Here is an 11,255-nt window from a genome sequence, read left to right as displayed (position 1 = left end):
CAGCAACAGAGGAAAATCAGGTCTCCTGCCCGGCCAGACTGAGCAATGTCATTTTTAGGACTGGAGGGACGGAAATACAAATCCTTTGGCAGGTTAAACATCCCCGACTTTTGCTCTTTACCTTGAATTTAAATAAGAATAAAAAAAAGAAGAAACTGAATAAGTGAAAAGGAGGGGAGCAATAAAAAAGTACATTTCTAGTGACAAAAACATCCAGAATAAAGATTTCATAGTCTGTGGCTGTTCCTGGCACTAGAGAGAATTCTGCTTGTATTTCCTGACATGGTCACTGCCAGAGGGGCTCAGGGCATCTAAATACTCATCTCTGTTTAAATGGAAGAAGAAAGTTTGCTTAATAGATCCTATCTGCGACATAAAATGTCAATCTTTGGGGAATACGTGGAAATATCAAATATTAAAGTCATTTGGGAGAAACAAAATGGTTAACTGTCTCCTGCATTGCGTCACTGAGATCCTCCGCAGCCCCCATAAAGTGTGAAGGGTTTATATGAAATCTCTTGCCCCCGACTTGAGTCTATAAAAGGATTTGCTGGAGGGAGATTTCCCCCCTTCCCACTGAGTCACAAACACTTCCCCTTTCCCGCATCCTTTAGGTATCCCGAGAATGTCTGCAGATCAGTGAGACCTTCCCCTAATAAGGAGATGGGAAGATCAGGGCCTGGGGGGGATGAAACTCCCCCAATTCACATGCAGAGCTACAGAGAGACTTTTATCTCCCCATCCTTCTCACTTCTCACTCAGTACTTTGCATCCCGGAGACAGAAACAAGCAGCCAGTAGCAACCTGTGAGTTGGGGATGGATGGATGGATGGGATGGGGAGGGGGGCATGGGATATCTTCACCTGTCTACACAGTGTGTCCTATCTATTATATATGCAGTATGGATAATATCACCATTTCTGGTGGCTGATTGTATGTGTGACTTGAAATGCGTTACTTATTTGTTGGATGTTAACCACTTAAGCCCCCAACCTTTTTGTTGCTAAATGATCGGGCCACTTTTTGCGATTGGGCACTGCGTCGCTTTAACTGACAGTTGCGCAGTCGTGCGACGTGGCTTCCAAACAAAATTGGCGTCCTTTTTTTCCCACAAATAGAGCTTTCTTTTGCTGGTATTTGATCACCTCTGCGGTTTTTATTTTTTGCGCTATAAACAAAAATAGAGTGACATTTTTGAAAAAAATGCAAAATTATATATATATATATATATATATATATCCCCCAAAAATATATAAAAAACATTTTTTTTCCTCAGTTTAGGCCGATACGTATTTTTCTACATATTTTTGGTAAAAAAAATCGCAATAAGCATTTATCGATTGGTTTGCGCAAAAGAGCTTTCTTTTGGTGGTATTTGATCACCTCTGTGGTTTTTCTTTTTTGCGCTATAAACAAAATTAGAGCGACAATTTTGAAAAAAAATCTATTTTTTTACTTTTTGCTAAAATAAATATCCCCCCAAAAATATATAAAAAAAAATGTTTTTCTTTCTTAGTTTAGGGCGATACGTATTTTTCTTCATATTTTTGGTAAAAAAAATTGCAATAAGCGTTTATCGATTGGTTTGCGCAAAAGTTATAGCGTCTACAAAATAGGGCAGGGATATGCAATTAGCGGACCTCCAGCTGTTGCAAAACTATAAGTCCCATCATGCTTCTGACTCTGGTGTCATGCTTGTGGCTGTCAGAGTCTTGCTATGCCTCATGGGAATTGTAGTTCTGCAACAGCTGGAGGTCCGCTAATTGCATATCCCCGAAATAGGGGATAGTTTTATGGCATTTTTATTAATCTTTTTTTTTTTACTAGTAATGGTAAGCGATTTTTATTATGACTGCGACATTATCTCGGACACCTTTGACACATTTTTGGGACCATTGTTTATTTTCACAGCGATTAGTGCTATAAAAATGCACTGATCGCTGTGAAAATTACACTGGCAGTGAAGGAGTTCCCTAGGGAGTGATTCTTACTGTCAGGGGACGTGACTTGCTGTGACACTTCACTGATCGTTGTTCCCAATGACAGGGAACACGATCATTGACAGTGTCACTAGGCAGAATGGGGAGATGTGTTTACTCCGTGAGATGATTGCGGGTAAGCGGGACCCGGGGTCGGGCTCATGGAGATCGCGGCGCGCGTCCACAACACCCGCTTCTTAAAAGGGAGGTATATATACATCCTTCTGCCTGCCCGTGCCATTCTGCAGACGTATATCTGCGTGCGTCGGGGGGCAAGCGGTCAAAGGAAACCTGTCTAACGCCCCATACACACTATTAGATTTTCTGCAGATTTTTGTCTTCAGATTTACCAAAACCATATAATATGAGGTCAAACCTTAGCGGTTTCAATTTGTATGGAATCAGGCAGGTCCTTGCATGACTTGGTTTTGGTAAATCTGCAGAAAATGGAATAGTGTGTATGGGGCTTTAGAGACGGGTGAAGACACACTGCTCACCTTTCTATCTGCTTGGTGCCTGGCGTTCATGGAACAATTTTAGAGCTGAATGAACAGCTTGTGACATTTCTCTTACTGTTCCTTATCAGTGACTAGGGACGGACTGACCATTCGGGCACCACTTACTGACTGGCAGGGACGGACTGACCATTCGGACCCCCTGGGCACTGCCCGAGGGCCCCATGCCACTAGGGGGCCCCATCAGGGTTGCCAGGCTCAGTAAAACCAGGGACAGTATGTAAAAATCTGTGTTTTTTTTTTTACATCTGTCCCTGAAATGTCCGAAACCGACATGCTTTTGATGTGAAAATCCAGAGATTTGACCTCCTGGCATGCTGGTCATCTGTAAGCCCGGGGGCTCCATAATCTTCTATTGCCCGGGGGCCCCATAATCTTCTATTGCCCGGGGGCCCCATAATCTTCTATTGCCCGGGGGCCCCATAATCTTCTATTGCCCGGGGGCTCCATAATCTTCTATTGCCCGGGGGCCCCATAATCTTCTATTGCCCGGGGGCCCCATGAGTTGTCAGCCCTCTCCTGTCAGTGACTCAAAGTATTGAGGCTCCAGCTTAAGCAAGGGAGTTCTTGCTGTAATGACAGGTTTTGTATGATATTGATGATATTGCAGCGTACCATTTATTAGATGTGGTGGCCACATTTTTTTTTTTTATGTTTTCTTCCCCCTGTTTTTTTTACCTGGTGATCTGGCCAGTAACGCCCCATACACACCAATAGATTTTCTGCAGATTTTTCTCTTTAGATTTACCAAAACCATGTAGTGCAAGTGCCTGCCTGATTGCATACAAGCTGAAACTCCTAATCAGGCAGGCTCTTGCACTACATTCTGGTAAATCTGAAGACAACAATCTGCAGAAAATCTATTGGTGTGTAGGGGGGTCTTCGAACAAAGAATAGACCCTTTGACCTCCGCAATGTTAATCTGGTGGGAAGGGGGGGGGGTGTTAGCTAGCGTGTTGGCTTTAATTTGTTTGTGTATTTAAATATGCTAGTCCATCTAATGCAGCAGTTACACCAAACATTTATTTTCCTTTTAGGAAAGAAAAAAAAATGAGTCAAATCACATTTAAGTTGACTCACGGTTGCAATTGCCGGCACCTGACTATTGAAAAAAAAAAAACGTAGTGGGGTCCCTCCCCAGTCCATACCAGACCCTTCGGGCCCCCCCCCCACCCCAAAGCACAACCACCATCTTACCCTGGCTGGTGGTTGTGGTGGCATGCAGGGAGGGTTATCAGAAACTGGAAGCCCCCCAAAGGACCCAAAGGGTCTGGAATGGACTAGTGAAGGGGGAACCAACAGTTTCCATCGTCGGCTCATGGGGTGGCTGTGTCAATTTCATTCCGGGACACTGTATTGTCCTGGAATGAAGGTGCCCGGGACCTGGGACACACCTGCAAAATGCGGGACTGTCCCGGGCAATCCGGGTCACGTGGTCACCCTAGTTTCCCTGCATCCAATTCGCATTACAGGAGTGGCATGCGTCTTTTGACTCCGTTTCAGGGCCGAATTCAGGCAAGGATTCGGCCCTGATTCATCCCTGAAACAGAAAACAGGGATACACCCAGGGCCGTCTTTAATGTTGATTGGACCCTGGGCAAAAATAATCTTGGGGCCGTGCCATGCAATTTTGCTCTCCGCCTGCTCTGAAACATACAATAAATATCAGCTAGACTTAAAATCAGTTTACTGTATCAGATCAGGCAGTGATTGTGATTGGTTGCCAGAGGTTACAGCATATCATTACCACTTACTGACTGGCAGGGGCGGACTGACCATTCGGGCCCCTTAGGCACTGCTCGAGGGCCCCATGCCACTAGGGGGCCCCATTAGGGTTGCCAGCCTCAGTAAAACCAGGGACAGTATGTAAAAATCCGTATTTAAAAAAAAAAAAAGAGAACTTCCCGCTTCTCTCCAGTACCCCTTTAGTGTGTGTCTTCTGTGTGTATGTATATGTATACTGTGTGTTTATACTGTGTGTGTGTATATTGTGTGTCTGTGTGTATGTATACTGTATGTGTATACTGTGTGGTCCCATAATCTATTCCCTGGGGGACCCATAATCTCATAATTCCCAGGGCCCCATAATCTCCTATTGTCCGGGGCCCCATGAGTTGTCAGTCCGCCCCTGCTGGCTGGTTGCTAGAGGTTACAGCACACATTACAGCTCACTGATTAGTTGCTAGAGGTTACAGCACATGATTTCTTTTTGTTGATTGGTTGCTAGAGATTACTGTACAGTAATACTGCTCACTGCTTGGTTGCTAGAGGTTACAGCACATCATCTCTGCAAGGGTCATTGTTCACCAAGATCAGCAATTTCCAGTTGGGCAACCAATGTACTAGAATGACCATTGTGCTTAATGACTTCGTTATTGCTGGTCTTTTTTAGTTAATGGCAAAGGGGGCTTGTGTGCCAGCTGCATCATTTTTGATGTTTTGCTGGTCACATCAGTCCTATGGGAAGAGAGGGACTCTTTATATAAGACATTAGGCACCATATTATATTGAGGAGTTAACAGTTGCAGGTTGGAACACAAGAGGAGCAGTTCCCCAATTGGCTATAAAGGGTGTGGCATGGTTAATGGACAGAGAAGGCAATGAAGCCTTGAGTTGGCGTGATTGAGTTAACCCTTGAGGGAGTTGATGGACCTGGCGAAAGAGAGAGCTCTTGTGGGTACTAAAGAATATGTAAACCCAACATATTCCTGATATACACTGTATTACCAAAAGTATTGGGACACCTGCCTTTACACGCACATGAACTTTAATGACATCCCAGTCTTAGTCCGTAGGGTTCAATATTGAGTTGGCCCACCCTTTGCAGCTATAAACAGCTTCAACTTAATGTTTATGGGAATGTTTGACCATTCTTCCAGAAGCGCATTTGTGAGGTCAGGCACTGATGTTGGGTGAGAAGGCCTGGCTCGGAGTCTCCGCTCTAATTCATCCCAAAAGTATTCTTTTGGGTTGAGGTCAGGACTCTGTGCAGGCCAGTCAAGTTCCTCCACCCCAAACTCACTCATCCATGTCTTTATGGAGCTTGCTTTGTGCACTGGTCCAAATCATTTGGTGGAGGGGGGATTATGGTGTGGGGTTCTTTTTCGGGGGTTTGGATGGGCCCCTTAGTTCCAGTGAAGGGAACTATTAAGGTATCAGCATACCAAGACATTCTGCACAATTTCATGCTTCCAACTTCGTGGAAACAGTTTCCTGTTACAACATGACTGTGTATCAGCGCACAAACAAGGTCCATAAAGACATGGATGAGTGAGTTTGGGGTGGAGGAACTTGACTGGCCTGCACAGAGTCCTGACCTCAATCTGATAGAACACCTTTGGGATGAATTAGAGCAGAGACTGCGAGCCAGGCCTTCTCACCCAACATCAGTGCCTGAACTCACAAATGTGCTTCTGGAAGAGTGGTCAAACATTCCCATAGACACACTAAACCTTGTGGACAGCCTTCCTAGAGTTGAAGCTGTTAAAGCTGCAAAGGCAGGGCCAACTTAAAGCGGATGTGCCATGGGAAAAATATATTAAAAGCCAGCAGCTACAAATACTGCAGCTGCTGACTTTTAATATTAGGACACTTACCTGTCCCGGAGTCCAGCGCCGATCGCAGCAGAGGACGAGCGATCGCTCGTCTCTCTGCTGCTCCACCCGCCATCCACGCTGAGGGAACCAGGAAGTGAAGCGCTGCGGCTTCACTGCCCGTTTCCCTACGGCGCATGCGCGAGTCGCGCCGCGCCCGCCGATTGGCTCCCGCTGTGTGCTGGGAGCCGAGTGTTCCCAGCACACAACAGGGGGGGGGGGGGGGGATGTGACGGAATGCCCGTCTTTTGCCCGGGCCGGAAGTGGGTGCAAATACCTGTCTTTAGACAGGTATCTGCACCCCCCTCCCCCTGAAAGGTGTCAAATGTGACACCGGAGGGGGGGAGGGTTCCGATCAGCGGAACTCCACTTTAGGGTGGAGAACCGCTTTAATATTGAACTCCACAGACTAAAGCCTCGTACACACGGTCAGACTTCAAACAAACTTTTCCATGGATTTTTGTCCGAAGGGAGTTGGCCGGGCACACCCATAGCATACACACGTCAGGACCTTTCTGCAAACTTTCCCAACATCACGTGTTTTTCTGCTCTTTTCTGCTCTTTACCGCCACCCTTTGGTCAACTTCTGCTATTGTTGGTTGATTTTAACATTAGTTCTGGGCATGTGTATTTGCACTTCGGACAAAAGTCCGATGGATTTCTGTACAACGTAGGACTTTTGTTGTCGAAAAGTTTGTCCGTTTGCAGAGCGAACTTTTGTCCGATGAAAACCAAAAAAGTTTGTCCGATGGAGTGTACACACGGTCGTATTTTTTGAAAAACGTGCTAATTTTGAAGTTTGTTGACAAAAAGTCTGATCGTGTGTATGGGCCTTTTACTGGGATGCCATTAAAGTTCAAGTGCGTTAAAGGCAGGTGTCTCAATACTTTTGGTAGTCTAGTGTATGCTTGCTGTACCATGTACTTGTATGTATGTATATATGTATGTATGAAATAGTGTCCTGTTTTATTTGCATTGCTTTCTTTGTGTGAAATACCTGGTATTCCTGCCAGCCCTTCTGCTTTCCTATTAAAAACTGACCACACTAGGCATGAGAGCACCATGTGGTCAGTACTTTGGCTATGCTGGGAACTGAGCTTGCTCTCCTCCAATGATCAGGTGTGTCTTAAAATACCCCCTGCACAGCCATTTACTGGGAAGACTAGTGTTCTGCTGTTTCTCCTCTCCCCAGCTCTTATGCAGCTGAGAACAAAGATTATGTGATCACTTATAAAGAAAAAAAAAAGGGGGGGGGGAGGGTATTTATAATGTTTTTTTTTTTTAATATCTATACACAAATGTTTTAACTTTCATTTCTGTTTTAAACTGAATAGTATGTTTTCTAAGTGACCCTGTTCTAGTTACATTACTAGAATGGCTGATCTAGTGTGGCTTTGATGGCTTTTTTTCACAGTGTTTTGTGAGCCAGTTGTCCTCTCTGTCCAAAATGCGCACCTCACAAAAATGTATTATCTTTATACATTACATGATTATTGTCTTTAACATTACAGAACAAGTTCAGATGACTAGCAGTTGTGGGCGCTAGCTTAAAATAGGAGCTTTGAGGATGCAGCCACTTGCCAAATCTTCGTTTAACCACTAGCCCACTGCTCTCGGTCATATGACGGTGGGACGATGAGCCTCTTGTTATGGGCCGACGTCATATGATGTCGCACCTTCCTGAACCACTAGGGGGCTCACGTGCCGCTGCGTCACTGGGAACCCGATGCGCGTGCCCGGCGGCCGCGATGTCCGCCAGGCTCCCGCAATTGCCCAGTAAATAAACAGGACCGTGGATCTGTGTGTGTAAACACACAGTTCTACGTCCTGTCAGGGAGAGGAGACCGATGGTGCGTCCCATGTACATAGGGACACCAATCGGTCACCTCTTCCAGTCAGTCCCCTCCCCCGACAGTAAGAATCACTCCCTAGGGAACACATTAACCCCTTGATCGCCCCCTAGTGTTAATCCCTTCCCTGACAGTCATATTTATACAGCAATCAATGCATTTTTATAGCACTGTTCGCTGTATAAATGTGAATGGTCCCAAAAATGTGTCAAAAGTGTCCGGTGTGTCCATCGCAATATCACAGTCACGATAAAAATCGTAGATCGCCACCATTACTAGTAAAAAATAAAAATAATAAAAATGCTATAAATCTATCCCCTATTTTGTAGCCGCTATAACTTTTGCACAAAACAATCAATTTACGCTTATTGCGAAAAAAACTTGGGATATTTATTATAGCAAACAGTAAAAAATATTGTGTTTTGTTTTTTTTAACTTGTCCCTCTTCTTTTGTTTATAGCGCAATAAATAAAAACCCCAGAGGTGATCAAATACCACCAAAAGAAAGCTCTATTTGTGGGGAAAAAATGATAAACATTTCATTTGGGTACAATGTATCATGACCGCACAATTGTCATTCAAACTGCGACAGCGCTGAAAGCTGAAAAATGGCTTGGGCAGGAAGGGGGTGAAAGTGCCCTGTATTGAGGTGGTTAAGGACTTTCCTGCCCACTTTTATTAACAGGAAGTTTAAAATCACATGAAAGGTCAACCTATCGGGGCTTTTTTAGCACCACATTACCATAACACAAATCCCTTCAGCCTTCAACTTTGCAGCACTGCTGCTCTGGCCTCTTGTTTCATGACCCTGTCTTCTATCAAAGCTCAGTGCTAGTATACACACACTGTACACTTTACAGCTCCCTACTCCACTGGGACACGGCCTAACTTCTGGGCAGAGACCGCCTGTCCCCTGGGTGGAGCCTTGAACCATCGTCAACACCCATATTAAGAGGGCACACCTACATAAACAGGATACTAGTTGCTGGTAGTTGGGGAGCCAGGCTTGGGGGTTTTATGCTACCCAATATTCTACAAATTCTTTGGGCTTCAGGACCTACCAATCCTGTAGACCAGGGGTGTCTAACTCAATTTCATTGAGGGCCACATCAGCATTATGATTGTCCTCCAAAGGGCCGGTTGTATCTGTAAGATTAGATGTCCAGCGCATCCCCTCCCCTTACATTTGATATCAAGAGCCACCCCACCATCAGAAGTTGAGTCCCCCGCTCTCCCTTACATCACAGTGCACCCCCTTTCCTTATGCTGCTGCTGGGAAGAAGCTGGATGCATTGCTTGAAAGCAGAAAGTAGGGGTTTGGAAGAGGACCAGAGAATGGCTGGAGCTCTCCTGCAGCTGTAGAAGAGGTGCGGGGGCCGCATTAAAATGGCCTGGAGAGCCGGATTCGGCCTGCAGGCCTTGTGTTTGACACCAGTGCTATAGAAAACCAACAATCCATCTCTGCAAAAGACAAGCACCCTAGAGCCTCTTAACCTGCATGGGTGAGAACCCTAAGTGTCATTAACCCCTTTTCATACCATGACCTGTCACACAGTAAATAGCAAAATCAACTATATTTTGTTAATTAAAATGGTAAAGGCCTCAGACTAATGCACTTTTTGTTAATTGATGATCCATATTTTAGAATTTGAAGACTTGTTGGGCCAGATTCTCGTAGAATCGGCGTTGGCGTAGTGTAAGCCATTTACACTACGCCACCGCAACTTACTGGAGCAAGTGCCGTATTCTCCAAGCACTTGCTCCGTAATTTGTGGTGGCGTAGTGTAAATGGCCCGGCGTATGGCCGCGTAATTCAAAGGGGGCGGCTTGTATTCAAATTAAGCGCGCCCCCGTGCCGATTGAACTGCGCATGCGCCGGGCTGAAAAATAGCCCAGTGCGCATGCTCCAGCTCACGACGGAAAATGTCAATGACGCTCACGTCGGCGTCATTGACATTTTCCGTAAAGTCGTATTCACGAACGACTTAGGAAAACAACGTAACCAACGGAAAAAGACGACGCGGACCCGATGCCATACTTAAAGCGGGGGTTCACCCTTAGAGGGCACTTTTTCCCCTTAGATTCCTGCTCGTTTTCTCTAGGGGAATCGGCTATTTGTTTTAAAATATGTGCAGTACTTACCCGTTTACGAGATGCATCCTCTCCGTCGCTTCCGGGTATGGGCTTCGGGAATGGGCGTTCCTTCTTGATTGACAGTCTTCCGAGAGGCTTCCGACGGTCGCATCCATCGCGTCACGATTTTCCGAAAGAAGCCGAACGTCGGTGCGCAGGCGCAGTATAGAGCCGCACCGACGTTCGGCTTCTTTCGGCTACGAGTGACGCGATGGATGCGACTGTCGGAAGCCTCTCGGAAGAATGTCAATCAAGAAGGAACGCCCGCTCCCGAAGACCCATACCCGTAAGCGACGGAAGAAGATGCAGCTCGAAAACGGGTAAGTACTGCTCATATTTTAATACAAATAGCCGATTCCCCTAGACCGAACGAGCAGGAATCTAAGGGGAGAAAAAAAAAAAATTAACAAATGGGTGAACTCCCGCTTTAACATGGCATACGGCGGACTGGCGTAAGGTTACCCCTCATATAGCAGGGATAACCTTACGCTTACGGAAACAACGAGTACGCAACGCAAATTCGTTCGGGAATTGGCGTATCAGGCTCATTTGCATAGTCAAATGAGACCTGAACGTAAACGCCACCTAGCGGTCAGCGTTGTATTGCATTTAGGATCCGACGGTGTAAGTGACTTACACCAGTCGGATCCTAGCCTAATTCCGGCGTATCTTGTTTTGTGAATACAAAACAATGATATGCCGGCGGGAATTTCGAATTACGCCGGTGTAACTCTTTTGAGAATCTGGCCTGTTATGTTTAATTCAGTTAAACAATAAAATATTAAAGAGAAACAGGGTTGTATTTGAAAAAAGGGGTGGGGGTGTGCAAAACATTTGCCCTGGTGTCCTTGTTGACACATAGTGGTGCTAACGGGTTGTTTCCTGGATGAATTTGGTTAATTGTAGGAAGTGGATTAATTCTATAGTATTCAGATTAAAGATTTTTTTTTTCATATTAAAAAACGTCTGAACTTTATGATATGCCGCCCAATTCCAGAATTACAGTACTATTACAGTTTTAAGCAGGTGTAAAGAAATGCTGTAAAGTTTGAATGTTTTCACAAAAATATGTATTTTTGTTATTTTTTTAATCAAATTTACAAGATGCAAAGTGAGTGAAAAGAAGAGAAATCAAATAAATCAATATTTTGTGTACCTACCCTTTGGCTTCAAACCGGCATCAAT

The 11,255-nt window shown here is 45.1% G+C and overlaps 1 protein-coding gene across 1 annotated transcript in view; it reads left to right on the top strand.

The window, feature by feature from the left end:
* The first annotated feature begins 703 nt into the window (after positions 1-703).
* TAGLN (transgelin) overlaps positions 704-11,255 on the top strand; it is a 34,112-nt gene continuing 23,560 nt past the window's right edge. The window contains exon 1 of the mRNA XM_040327656.1: positions 704-806. The gene's annotated coding sequence lies outside the window, so the exon portion shown is untranslated. The remainder of the gene's footprint in view (positions 807-11,255) is intronic.

Source organism: Rana temporaria, chromosome 10 (assembly GCF_905171775.1).
Source record: "Rana temporaria chromosome 10, aRanTem1.1, whole genome shotgun sequence".
Lineage (NCBI taxonomy): Eukaryota > Metazoa > Chordata > Amphibia > Anura > Ranidae > Rana > Rana temporaria.
The sequence above is the reverse complement of the archived record's forward strand: the minus strand, read 5'-3'. Positions and strand labels throughout refer to the sequence as shown.